We start from the raw sequence: 14,757 nt of genomic DNA on the forward strand, positions 1-14,757 counted from the left end.
CAGTCAGAGGCTCAGTACTGGGGATAGAGCCACACAGTCAGAGGCTCAGTACTGGGGATAGAGCCACACAGTCAGAGGCTCAGTACTGGGGATAGAGCCACACAGTCAGAGGCTCAGTACTGGGGATAGAGCCACACAGTCAGAGGCTCAGTACTGAGGATAGGGCCACACAGTTAGAGGCTCAGTACTGGGGATAGAGCCACACAGTCAGAGGCTCAGTACTGGGGATAGTGCCACACAGTCAGAGGCTCACTACTGGGGATAGAGCCACACAGTCAGAGGCTCAGTACTGGGGATAGTGCCACACAGTCAGAGGCTCAGTACTGGGGATAGTGCCACACAGTCAGAGGCTCAGTACTGAGGATAGTGCCACAGTCAGAGGCTCAGTACTGGGGATAGTGCCACACAGTCAGAGGCTCAGTACTGGGGATAGTTACACACAGTCAGAGGCTCAGTACTGGGGATAGTGCCACACAGTCAGAGGCTCAGTACTGGTTTTATTGAAATTTTTTTTCCCTGAGCAACATTTTTCCCGCTTACAAAACAAACGAAACGATAACAATAACAAAACAGAATTTTTAAAAACTTTTTAACAATAATAATAATAATAATATACAAGTAACAAAACCTCGTACTCTATTGACCTATACTCAACTAAGCCTCCTCCCCCCTCCCCCCCCCCCCTCCCCCCTGGGTTGCTGCTGCTGGTCATCTGTCTTCCCTCTAACGATCCCCTCGGTAGTCGAGAAATGGCTGTCACCGCCTGGTGAACCCTTGAGCCGATCCTCTCAGGGCAAACTTTATCTGTTCCAGTTTAATGAACCCCGCCATATCGTTTACCCAGGCCTCCAGTCCGGGGGGTTTCGCCTCCTTCCACATGAGTAGGATCCTGCGCCAGGCTACGAGGGACGCAAAGGCCACGACATCGGCCTCTTTCGCCTCCTGCACTCCCGTCTCTTCCGCAACTCCAAATAGAGCTAACCCCCAGCCTGGTTTGACCCGGGCCTTCACCACCTGCGAAACACGCCCGTCACTCCCTTCCAGTACCCTTCCAGTGCCGGGCACGCCCAAAACATATGTGCGTGGTTTGCCGGGCTCCCGCCACACCTCCCACATTTGTCCTCCATTCCAAAGAACCTGCTCAATCTTGCCCCCGTTATGTGTGCTCTATGTAGCACCTTAAATTGAATCAGGCTAAGCCTGGCGCATGAGGAAGAGGAATTTACCCTGCTTAGGGCATCAGCCCACATACCCTCCTCCATCTCCTCCCTTAATTCTTCTTCCCACTTTCTTTTTAGTTCGCCCACCGACTCCTCCCCCTCTTCCCTCATCTCTCTATAAATCTCTGACACCTTGCCCTCTCCGACCCACACCCCTGAAAGCACCCTGTCCTGTATCCCCTGTGTCGGGAGCCGCGGAAATTCCCTCACCTGTTGTCTAGTAAACGCCCTCACCTGCATATATCTCAAGAAATTCCCCCGGGGTAACTTATACTTTTCCTCCAGTGCTCCCAAGCTCGCAAAAGTCCCATCTATGAATAAATCTCCCACCTTCCTAATTACCAACTGGTACCAGCTCTGAAATCCTCAGTCCATTCTTCCTGGGGCGAACCTATGGTTGTTCCTGATAGGGGACCCCACCAGGGCTCCCCGCACCCCTCTCTGTCGCCTCCACTGTCCCCATATGTTCAGTGTTGCCGCCACCACCGGGTTCGTGGTGTACCTTTTTGGTGAGAACGGTAGCGGCGCCGTCACCAGCGCCTCGAGACTCGTCCCTTCACAGGACCTTCTCTCCAGCCTTTTCCATGCCGCTCCCTCACCCTCCATCATCCATCTACGTATCATTGCCACATTGGCGGCCCAATAATAATCTCCCAAGTTCGGTAGTGCCAGTCCTCCTCTGTCCCTACTGCGCTGCAGGAACCCCCTCCTTACTCTCGGAACTTTCCCTGCCCACACAAAGCTCGTAATGCTCCTATCTATTTTATTAAAAAAGGTCCTGGTGATTAAAATAGGGAGACATTGAAATACAAATAAGAACCTCGGGAGGACCATCATCTTAATTGCCTGCACCCTGCCCGCCAGCGATAAAGGCTGCATGTCCCACCTCTTAAAGTCCTCCTCCATTTGTCCTACTAGCCGTGTCAGATTAAGTCTGTGCAAGGTTCCCCAGCTCCTAGCGATCTGAATCCCCAAGTATCGGAAGTTTCTTTCCACTTTCCTTAGCGGCAAGCCTTCTATCTCTCTACTCTGGTCCCCTGGATTTATCACATATAATTCACTCTTCCCCATGTTTAACCTATACCCCGAAAATTCCCCGAACCTCCTCAAGATTCGCATAACCTCTATCATCCCCCCCGCTGGGTCCGACACGTATAACAATAGGTCATCCACGTATAACGAGACTCGGTGTTCTTCTCCCCCTCTAGTCACCCCTCTCCATTTCCTGGAGTCTCTCAGCGCCATGGCCAGAGGTTCAATTGCCAGCGCAAACAACAATTGAGACAGCGGGCATCCCTGTCTTGTTCCCCTATATAATCGGAAATACTCCGATCTATGTCGACCTGTAACTACGCTTGCCGTTGGTGCCCCATAAAGTAGTCTAACCCAGCGAATAAATCCGTTCCCAAACCCAAACCTCCTTAACACTTCCCATAAATACTCCCACTCCACCCTATCAAATGCCTTCTCTGCGTCCATTGCCGCCACTATCTCTGCCTCCCCCTCCACTGGGGGCATCATTATCACCCCTAATAGCCGTCGCACGTTAACATTCAATTGTCTCCCTTTTACGAACCCTGTCTGGTCTTCGTGCACCACCCCTGGGACACAGTCCTCTATCCTCGATGCCAGCACCTTTGCTAGCAGTTTGGCGTCCACGTTCAATAGTGAAATAGGTCTATAGGACCCACACTGCATCGGATCTTTGTCCCTCTTCAAAATTAGCGATATCGTCGCCTCCGACATTGTCGGGGGTAGTGTCCCCCCTTCCCTGGCCTCATTGAACGTCCTCGCCAACAACAGGGCCAACAAGTCAACATATTTTCTGTAGAATTCCACCGGGAACCCGTCCGGCCCCGGGGCCTTCCCTGCTTGCATGCTTCCCAGTCCCTTAATAACCTCGTCCACCTCAATCGGCGCCCCCAGGCCTGCCACCGCCTGCTCCTCCACTTTCGGGAACCTCAACTGGTCCAGGAACTGCCGCATCCCCTCCTCTCTCTCTGGGGGCTGAGACCTATACAGTTCTTCATAAAAGGTCTTAAACACCTCATTTATCTTTCCTGCCCTTCGCACAGTGTCTCCCCTTTCATCCCTAATTCCTCCTATCTCCCTCGCTGCTGCCCTCTTTCGCAGTTGGTGCACCAACAGGCGACTAGCCTTTTCCCCATATTCATACCTCCTCCCCTGTGCCTTCCTCCACAGTACCTCCGCCTTTCTGGTGGTCAGAAGGTCAAACTCGGTCTGGAGTCGTCTCCTCTCCCTGTGTAGCTCCTCCTCCGGGGTCTCTGCAAATTCCCTGTCCACCCTTAAAATCTCCCCCAGTAATCTATCCCTTTCCTTGGCCTCTGTTTTCCTTTTGTGGGCCCCAATAGAAATCAGCTCTCCTCTGACCACCGCTTTTAGTGCTTCCCAGACCACACCCACAGGGACCTCGCCGTCGTCATTGACCTCCAGGTATCTCTCGATACACCCCCTCACACTTGCACACACTCCCTCATCCGCCAACAGTCCCACATCTAATCGCCAGAGTGTTCTCTGCTCCCTGTCCCCTCCTACTTCCAGGTCCACCCAATGTGGGGCATGATCCGAAACCGCTATGGCTGAGTATTCATCTTCTTCCACCCTAGAGATCAACGACCTTCCTAAAACAAAAAAATCTATCCGGGAGTACACTTTATGGATGTGGGAGAAGAAGGAATACTCCCTAGCCCTGGGTCTAAGAAATCGCCATGGATTCACTCCCCCCATTTGGTCCATAAACCCCTTAAGTACCTTGGCCGCTGCCGGCCTTCTTCCAGTCCTTGAGCTGGATCTATCTAGCCCCGGGTCCAGCACCATATTAAAGTCCCCTCCTAAAATCAAATTTCCTACCTCCAGGTCCGGTATACGCCACAGCATCCATCTCATGAACCCCGCATCGTCCCAATTTGGGGCATACACATTAACCAACACGACCTCCATTCCCTCCAGCATACCACTCACCATTACATATCTACCTCCACTATCTGCTACGATGTTCTTTGCTTCAAATGCTACCCGTTTCCCCACCAAAATGGCCACCCCTCTGTTCTTTGCGTCCAGTCCTGAGTGGAACACCTGTCCCACCCATCCTTTCCTTAGCCTAACTTGGTCTGCCACCTTGAGGTGCGTCTCTTGGAGCATAGCCACGTCTGCCCTCAGTCCTTTCAAATGCGCGAGCACTCGGGCCCTTTTTATCGGTCCATTCAGGCCTCTCACATTCCACGTGATCAGCCTCACTGGGGGCTACCTGCCTCCCTCCCGTGTCGACTAGCCATTACCTTCTCTAGGCCAGTCCCATATCCCGCCTCCGCGCTCCCGCTCGCTCCCCCAGCGTCGCATTCCGCCCCCGACCACCCTCTCTTTAGCCATTTCCTTTTGGATTTCACAGCAGCAACCCGGTTGTCCCCTCCCACACCCCCCCCCCCCTGCCCCGCTAGATCCCTATCTAGCTTGATTGCTCCCCTCATATCACTTCCGTAAGTCAGCTGACTTCAACTGACCCCGGCTACTCCTGCTCGCTCCTCGACCCCCCCCCGGTGTGAGGGAACTCCCATCCGCCTTGCGCCTATTTTCCCGCCTTATTCTTTCTGGCGATACTCACCTTCTGGGAGGTGAGTAGTGTATTTAAAACCACTTGCCTTTCCAGGAGCAGCCCTTTGGATTTCGGCGGCAGCGGTGCGCAGGGGCCTTCTGGGAGGTGAGTAGTTAGTTTAAAAAGCCTTGCCTGGTCCCGTGTCTGTTCTTCTTTTCAGTTTTATTTGTTTTTATATAAGGCGGGAACCGGAAGTTCTACCTCTGGCAAGTCCCCCCCCCCAACCAATAAATTCTGGTGGAGAGGAAACCCGAGACACTACACGTGTAGTGTCTCCCACCCGCCCTCCTCCTCTAACCTAATAATAAGACCCATTGGTGTAAGGTAAGTGCCATATTATATTATTATATTATTAGCATTGTGCAGGTCAAGGATCAGAGGTGGAGGAGCAGTCTCTGTCAGCGAGAGAACCTGAGAACATCTCAGACACTCAGAAGGCAAGTAAGTGATTTTTACTTTTATACCTTTTTTCAAATTGTGTGTGTCGGGGGGAAACTGAAGCGACATCACAGAAAAGCTGTGACCTGAGTGGCTGGTTGGGATTCTAACCTAAATTTAAAAAAAAAAATTTGAGTATTTGGGAACTAATTAAACATAATAACTTAATTATAATTTAGAGGATATCTAAGCCAGAGATCGGAGAGTATTATAGTTAGCTATCGCATTTCTATTAGAAATCTAGTGCTAGGAAACAGATAGTTGACAGTAACTTTGCAATTTAAAAAAAAAGTATTAAAAAAAAAAAAAAGACAAATTTTAATTTTAATTAATTGACGCAATGTCAGTTAGAGGGGTGCTGTGCTCTGACTGTGAGATGTGGCAGGTCCGGGAGGCTTCCAGCGTCCCGGATGGCTTCATCTGCAGAAAGTGCACCCAACTGCAGCTCCTCACAGACCGCATGGTTCGGTTGGAGCAGCAATTGGATGCACTTAGGAGCATGCAGGTGGCGGAAAGCGTCATAGATCGCAGTTATGTAAATGTGGTCACACCCAAGGTGCAGGCAGAGAAATGGGTGACCACCAGAAAGGGCAGGCAGTCAGTGCAGGAATCCCCTGTGGTTGTCCCCCTCTCGAACAGATATACCCCTTTGGATACTGTCGGGGGGGATAGCCTATCAGGGGAAAACAGCAGCAGCCAGAGCAGTGGCACCACGGCTGGCTCTGATGTTCAGAAGGGAGGGTCAAAGCGCAGAAGAGTAATAGTAATAGGGGACTTTATAGTCAGGGGCACAGATAGGCGCTTCTGTGGACGTGAAAGAGACTCCAGGATGGTATGTTGCCTCCCTGGTGCCAGGGTCCAGGATGTCTCCGAATGGGTAGAGGGAATCCTGAAGGGGAGGGCAAACAGGCAGAGGTCGTTCTACATATTGGTACTAACGACATAGGCAGGAAGGGGCATGTGGTCCTGCAGCAGGAGTTCAGGGAGCTAGGCAGAAAGTTAAAAGACAGGACCTCGAGGGTTGTAATCTCGGGATTACTCCCTGTGCCACGTGCCAGTGAGGCTAGAAATAGGAAGACAGAGCAGACACACACGTGGCTAAACAGCTGGTGTAGGAGGGAGGGTTTCCGTTTTCTGGACCACTGGGAGCTCTTCCGGGGCAGGTGTGACCTGTATAAGATGGACGGGTTGCATCTAAACCGGAGAGGCATAAATATCCTGGCCGCGAGGTTTGCTAGTGTCACACGGGAGGGTTTAAACTAGTATGGCAGGGGGGTGGGTACGGGAGCAATAGGTCAGAAGGTGAGAGCATTGAGGGAGAACTAGGGAATAGGGACAGTGTGGCTCTGAGGCAGAGCAGACGGGGAAAAGTTGCTGAACACAGCGGGTCTGGTGGCCTGAAGTGCATATGTTTTAATGCAAGGAGCATTACGGGTAAGGCAGATGAACTTAGAGCTTGGATTACTACTTGGAACTATGATGTTATTGCCATTACAGAGACCTGGTTGAGGGAAGGGCAGGATTGGCAGCTAAACGTTCCAGGATTTAGATGTTTCAGGCGGGATAGAGGATGATGTAAAAGGGGAGGCGGAGTTGCGCTACTTGTTCCCACAGCTATACTGCGAGAGGACACCTCAGAGGGCAGTGAGGCTATATGGGTAGAGATCAGGAATAAGAAGGGTGCAGTCACAATGTTGGGGGTATACTACAGGCCTCCCAACAGCCAGCGGGAGATAGAGGAGCAGATAGGTAGACAGATTTTGGAAAACAGTAAAAACAACAGGGTTGTGGTGATGGGAGACTTCAACTTCCCCAATATTGACTGGGACTCACTTAGTGCCAGGGGCTTAGACGGGGCGGAGTTTGTAAGGAGCATCCAGGAGGGCTTCTTAAAACAATATGTAAACAGTCCAACTAGGGAAGGGGCAGTACTGGACCTGGTATTGGGGAATGAGCCCGGCCAGGTGGTAGATGTTTCAGTAGGGGAGCATTTTGGTAACAATGACCACAATTCAGTAAGTTTTAAAGTACTGGTGGACAAGGATAAGAGTGGTCCGAGGATGAATGTGCTAAATTGGGGGAAGGCTAATTATAACAATATTAGGCGGGAACTGAAGAACATAGATTGGGGGCGGATGTTTGAGGGCAAATCAACATCTGACATGTGGGAGGCTTTCAAGTGTCAGTTGAAAGGAATACAGGACAGGCATGTTCCTGTGAGGAAGAAAGATAAATACGGCAATTTTCGGGAACCTTGGATGACGAGTGATATTGTAGGCCTCGTCAAAAAGAAAAAGGAGGCATTTGTCAGGGCTAAAAGGCTGGGAACAGACGAAGCCTGTGTGGCATATAAGGAAAGTAGGAAGGAACTTAAGCAAGGAGTCAGGAGGGCTAGAAGGGGTCACGAAAAGTCATTGGCAAATAGGGTTAAGGAAAATCCCAAGGCTTTTTACACGTACATAAAAAGCAAGAGGGTAGCCAGGGAAAGGGTTGGCCCACTGAAGGATAGGCAAGGGAATCTATGTGTGGAGCCAGAGGAAATGGGCGAGGTACTAAATGAATACTTTGCATCAGTATTCACCAAAGAGAAGGAATTGGTAGATGTTGAGTCTGGAGAAGGGGGTGTAGATAGCCTGGGTCACATTGTCATCCAAAAAGACGAGGTGTTGGGTGTCTTAAAAAATATTAAGGTAGATAAGTCCCCAGGGCCTGATGGGATCTACCCCAGAATACTGAAGGAGGCTGGAGAGGAAATTGCTGAGGCCTTGACAGAAATCTTTGGATCCTCGCTGTCTTCAGGGGATGTCCCGGAGGACTGGAGAATAGCCAATGTTGTTCCTCTGTTTAAGAAGGGTAGCAAGGATAATCCCGGGAACTACAGGCCGGTGAGCCTTACTTCAGTGGTAGGGAAATTACTGGAGAGAATTCTTCGAGACAGGATCTACTCCCATTTGGAAGCAAATGGACGTATTAGTGAGAGGCAGCACGGTTTTGTGAAGGGGAGGTCGTGTCTCACTAACTTGATAGAGTTTTTCGAGGAGGTCACTAAGATGATTGATGCAGGTAGGGCAGTAGATGTTGTCTATATGGACTTCAGTAAGGCCTTTGACAAGGTCCCTCATGGTAGACTAGTACAAAAGGTGAAGTCACACGGGATCAGGGGTGAACCGGCAAAGTGGATACAGAACTGGCTAGGCCATAGAAGGCAGAGGGTAGCAATGGAGGGATGCTTTTCTAATTGGAGGGCTGTGACCAGTGGTGTTCCACAGGGATCAGTGCTGGGACCTTTGCTCTTTGTAGTATATATAAATGATTTGGAGGAAAATGTAACTGGTCTGATTAGTAAGTTTGCAGACGACACAAAGGTTGGTGGAATTGCGGATAGCGATGAGGACTGTCTGAGGATACAGCAGGATTTAGATTGTCTGGAGACTTGGGCGGAGAGATGGCAGATGGAGTTTAATCCGGACAAATGTGAGGTAATGCATTTTGGAAGGGCTAATGCAGGTAGGGAATATACAGTGAATGGTAGAACCCTCAAGAGTATTGAAAGTCAAAGAGATCTAGGAGTACAGGTCCACAGGTCATTGAAAGGGGCAACACAGGTGGAGAAGGTAGTCAAGAAGGCATACGGCATGCTTGCCTTCATTGGCCGGGGCATTGAGTATAAGAATTGGCAAGTCATGTTGCAGCTGTATAGAACCTTAGTTAGGCCACACTTGGAGTATAGTGTTCAATTCTGGTCACCACACTACCAGAAGGATGTGGAGGCTTTAGAGAGGGTGCAGAAGAGATTTACCAGAATGTTGCCTGGTATGGAGGGCATAAGCTATGAGGAGCGATTGAATAAACTCGGTTTGTTCTCACTGGAACGAAGGAGGTTGAGGGGCGACCTGATAGAGGTATACAAAATTATGAGGGGCATAGACAGAGTGGATAGTCAGAGGCTTTTCCCCAGGGTAGAGGGGTCAATTACTAGGGGGCATAGGTTTAAGGTGAGAGGGGCAAGGTTTAGAGTAGATGTACGAGGCAAGTTTTTTACGCAGAGGGTAGTGGGTGCCTGGAACTCACTACCGGAGGAGGTAGTGGAAGCAGGGACGATAGGGACATTTAAGGGGCATCTTGACAAATATATGAATAGGATGGGAATAGAAGGATACGGACCCAGGAAGTGTAGAAGATTGTAGTTTAGTCGGGCAGTATGGTCGGCACGGGCTTGGAGGGCCGAAGGGCCTGTTCCTGTGCTGTACATTTCTTTGTTCTTTGTTCTTTATTCACTCAGGAAAAAGATAATGTTGTGGAGGAGAATGCTGAGACCCAGGCTAATAGAATAGATGGCATTGAGGTACGTAGGGAAGAGGTGTTGGCAATTCTGGACAGGCTGAAAATAGATAAGTCCCCGGGTCCTGATGGGATTTATCCTAGGATTCTCTGGGAGGCCAGGGAAGAGATTGCTGGACCTTTGGCTTTGATTTTTATGTCATCATTGGCTACAGGAATAGTGCCAGAGGACAGCAAATGTGGTCCCTTTGTTCAAAAAGGGGAGCAGAGACAACCCCGGCAACTATAGACCAGTGAGCCTCACGTCTGTAGTGGGTAAAGTCTTGGAGGGGATTATAAGAGACAAGATTTATAATCATCTAGATAGGAATAATATGATCAGGGATAGTCAGCATGGCTTTGTGAAGGGTAGGTCATGCCTCACAAACCTTATCGAGTTCTTTGAGAAGGTGACTGAACAGGTAGACGAGGGTAGAGCAGTTGATGTGGTGTATATGGATTTCAGCAAAGCGTTTGATAATGTTCCCCACGGTAGGCTCTTGCAGAAAATACAGAGGCTGGGGATTGAGGGTGATTTAGAGATGTGGATCAGAAATTGGCTAGCTGAAAGAAGACAGACGGTGGTGGTTGATGGGAAATGTTCAGAATGGAGTTCAGTTACAAGTGGAGTACCACAAGGATCTGTTCTGGGGCCGTTGCTGTTTGTCATTTTTATCAATGACCTCGAGGAAGGCGCAGAAGGGTGGGTGAGTAAATTTGCAGACGATACTAAAGTTGGTGGTGTTGTCGATAGTGTGGAAGGATGTAGCAGGTTACAGAAGGATTTAAATAAGCTGCAGAGCTGGGCTGAGAGGTGGCAAATGGAGTTTAATGTAGAGGAGTATGAGGTGATTCACTTTGGAAGGAATAACAGGAATGCGGAATATTTGGCTAATGGTAAAGTTCTTGGAAGTGTGGATGAGCAGAGGGATCTAGGTGTCCATGTACATAGATCCCTGAAAGTTGCCACCCAGGTTGATAGGGTTGTGAAGAAGGCCTCTGGAGTGTTGGCCTTTATTGGTAGAGGGATTGAGTTCCGGAGTCAGGAGGTCATGTTGCAGCTGTACAGAACTCTGATACGGCCGCATTTGGAGTATTGCGTACAGTTCTGGTCACCGCATTATAGGAAGGACGTGGAGGCTTTGGAGCGGGTGCAGAGGAGATTTACCAGGATGTTGCCTGGTATGGAGGGAAAATCTTATGAGGAAAGGCTGATGGACTTGAGGTTGTTTTCGTTGGAGAGAAGAAGGTTAAGAGGAGACTTAATAGAGGCATACAAAATGATCAGGGGGTTAGATAGGGTGGACAGTGAGAGCCTTCTCCCGCGGATGGAAATGGCTGGCACGAGGGGACATAGCTTTACACTGAGGGGTAATAGATATAGGACAGAGGTCAGAGGTAGGTTCTTTACGCAAAGAGTAGTGAGGCCGTGGAATGCCCTACCTGCTACAGTAGTGAACTCGCCAACATTGAGGGCATTTAAAAGTTTATTGGATAAACATATGGATGATAATGGCATAGTGTAGGTTAGATGGCTTTTGTTTAGGTGCAACATCGTGGGCCGAAGGGCCTGTACTGCGCTGTATCGTTCTATGTTCTATGTTCGATGTAATCATTCAATCTTTGCTCACAGACATCGCTGACAAACATTCAAAATGTTCCTACTGGATTTCCTGAGGTCAAACCTGTCGTGCATTCAAAGGAAAATACTGCACATGTTGTGAATCTGCATGAGAAACTAAAAATGATTGGATTAAAGCTCATAAAATTTGAGGATGTCTGCGGAGCCAGACACAAAGCTAATGTTTCAAATCCATGTGATCCTTATTCCGAGCTGAAGCGAGGTTACATGCAATGGAGTCGATGAGGAAAATGGAAGTTGCGTGAAAAGTGGGAGATATGGAAGTTTGAATCAAGTTCGACATAAATCAAGGGAAAGCAATCTTGAAGGTCAGTACCACAGAAATTTTGCCAACGTTTTCAGTGTTCACCATTAAATGAGGAGCATTCTTCACAGGCTACATGCTTAAACCTGAATGTATAAAGGTACTGCTGAGATTTGAACTCAGGATCTCCTGTTTACAAGACAGGCGCTTTAACCATCTAAGCCACAGCACCAATCTGTAAGACAATTTTGCAAATGTAGAACAGATTTCAATTGTTTTGATTAAACATCAGTATTGTTGATTTCTCCTGCTGACTTTGAGAGTGCAAATTAAAATATTCATCGCCACTGGGCTTTTGACACTGTAAAAATTGCAGTTATTCTGAAAGTTAATAATTTAAAAGCAGTTCTGCAGGAAAGGAGCATACAAACAGGAAATATTTTGCGAATTGGTAAATGATTAAACATGGCCAGAAAACTATAGTGGTATAATGCAGGACAAGACCAGGAGAGAGTTTAAACGTCAACTGAAAATCTAGCAAAAATCCTTGAAAATTCTGGACGGCTGTTGCAATTTGGCAAACACGACGTTGTCACGGTTCTTCCACTTTCCATAAAGCATCCTGCATTCTTTATTTTTATTTCCGACCGTTCATTGGGAAGCAAACGCCTTGAGCCAAAATCAAAGCCCTGACATGGACTTGAACCCTGGACCATCAGATTAAAAGTCTGATACTCTACCAACTGAGCTACAAGGGCCCAATGTAAAAATGTTCTCATAGCTCACTTCAAAGTCTCATATTGTATCTTTTGAATTTCCTTCACTGGTCATTCAGCCTCTCCAGCTCATTTCCCTCGCAAGCAGACTGGCAGCCTCCCTTTGGTTTCCTTTCTCAAATTCTTCAACTTGGACTCGCATTTTACCAATGATCTGTGATGTGACAACTGTTGTTACCCAGGGACATGCACTGGGACTTCAAGACATTGAAGATTACGGTTAGTTCGCTGAGATATCAGTGGGAAGCTGCAGAGATACGGATTGTATTTTAAGAGGGGGAATAAAGGGTGTCATCTGTTGTTTGTTGTGGCAGAGTGTGAACGCAAGTAAGCTCATCTAGAAAACTAACAAATTATGCAAATCGCAAATTTCAGGGTGTCAATAGATCTGTCAACACCACATCTTCATGGAAAATGCCCAACAATTTATCCCGCCCGAATCGTTCTTGCTAACATGCAGCAACATATATCGTCCAATAAAAAAGCAAATTACTGCGGATGTGTAATCTGAATTAAAACAGGAAATGATGGAAAATCTCAGTGGGTCTGGCAGCATCTGTGAAGAGAGAACCGAGCTAACGTTTCGAAGTTGGGTCACTCTTCATCTGAGTAAATCATTTAATCATTCAATCTTTGCTCACAGACATCGCTGACAAACATTCAAAATGTTCCTACTGGATTTCCTGAGGTCAATCCTGTCGTGCATTCAAAGGAAAATACTGCACATATTGTGAATCTGCATGAGAAACTAAAAATGCTTGGGTGAAAGCTCATAAAATTTGAGGATGTCTGTGGAGCCAAACACAAAGTTAATGTTTCAAATCCGTGTGATCCTTATTCAGAGCTGAAGCGAGGTTACATGCAATGGAGTAGATGAGGAAAATGGAAGTTGCGTGAAAAATGGGAGATAGAACATAGAAAATACAGCACAGAACAGGCCCTTCGGCCCACGATGTTGTGCCGAACCTTTGTCCTAGATTAATCATAGATTATCATTGAATTTACAGTGCAGAAGGAGGCCATTCGGCCCTTTGAGTCTGCACCGGCTCTTGGAAAGAGCACCCTACCCAAACTCAACACCTTCACCCAACACCAAGGTCAATTTGGACATTAAGGGCAATTTATCATTGGCCAATTCACCTAACCGGCACATTTTTGGATTGTGGGAGGAAACCGGAGCACCCGGAGGAAACCCACGCAGACACGGGGAGGACGTGCAGACTCCGCACAGTCAGTGACCCAAGCCGGAATCGAACCTGGGACCCAGGAGCTGTGAAGCAATTGTGCTATCCACAATGCTACCGTGCTGCCCTTGAGAACAAATAAATCTACACTATATCATTTAACCGTAATCCATGTACCTATCCAATAGCTGCTTGAAGGTCCCTAATGTTTCCGACTCAACTACTTCCACAGGCAGTGCATTCCATGCCCCCACTACTCTCTGGGTAAAGAACCTACCTCTGATATCCCTCCTATATCTTCCACCTTTCACCTTAAATTTATGTCCCCTTGTAATGGTTTGTTCCACCCGGGGAAAAAGTCTCTGACTGTCTACTCTATCTATTCCCCTGATCATCTTATAAACCTCTATCAAGTCGCCCCTCATCCTTCTCCGTTCTAATGAGAAAAGGCCTAGCACCCTCAACCTTTCCTCGTAAGACCTACTCTCCATTCCAGGCAACATCCTGGTAAATCTTCTTTGCACCTTTTCCAAAGCTTCCACATCCTTCCTAAAATGAGGCGACCAGAACTGTACACAGTACTCCAAATGTGGCCTTACCAAAGTTTTGTACAGCTGCATCATCACCTCACGGCTCTTAAATTCAATCCCTCTGTTAATGAACGCGAGCACACCATAGGCCTTCTTCACAGCTCTATCCACTTGAGTGGCAACTTTCAAAGATGTATGAACATAGACCCCAAGATCTCTCTGCTCCTCCACATTGCCAAGAACTCTACCATTAACCCTGTATTCCGCATTCATATTTGTCCTTCCAAAATGGACAACCTCACACTTTTCAGGGTTAAACTCCATCTGCCACTTCTCAGCCCAGCTCTGCATCCTATCTATGTCTCTTTGCAGCCGACAACAGCCCTCCTTACTATCCACAACTCCACCAATCTTCGTATCGTCTGCAAATTTACTGACCCACCCTTCAACTCCCTCATCCAAGTCATTAATGAAAATCACAAACAGCAGAGGACCCAGAACTGATCCCTGCGGTACGCCACTGGTAACTGGGATCCAGGCTGAATATTTTCCATCCACCACCACTCTCTGACTTCTATCGGTTAGCCAGTTCGTTATCCAACTGGCCAAATTTCCCACTATCCCATGCCTCCTTACTTTCTGCATAAGCCTACCATGGGGAACTTTATCAAATGCCTTACTAAAATCCATGTACACTACATCCACTGCTTTACCTTCATCCACATGCTTGGTCACCTCCTCAAAGAATTCAATAAGATTTGTAAGGCAAGACCTACCCCTCACAAATCCG

At 48.1% G+C, this 14,757-nt stretch overlaps 1 non-coding gene across 1 annotated transcript; it reads right to left on the reverse strand.

Moving 5' to 3' along the window:
* Positions 1–11,635: 11,635 nt before the first annotated feature.
* trnat-ugu (transfer RNA threonine (anticodon UGU)) lies at positions 11,636–11,709 on the reverse strand. The gene has a single exon. It is a non-coding gene; the product is annotated as a tRNA-Thr (tRNA).
* Between the last annotated feature and the right edge of the window lie 3,048 nt (positions 11,710–14,757).

This window comes from Scyliorhinus torazame, chromosome 4 (genome assembly GCF_047496885.1).
Source record: "Scyliorhinus torazame isolate Kashiwa2021f chromosome 4, sScyTor2.1, whole genome shotgun sequence".
Classification (NCBI taxonomy): Eukaryota; Metazoa; Chordata; class Chondrichthyes; order Carcharhiniformes; family Scyliorhinidae; genus Scyliorhinus; species Scyliorhinus torazame.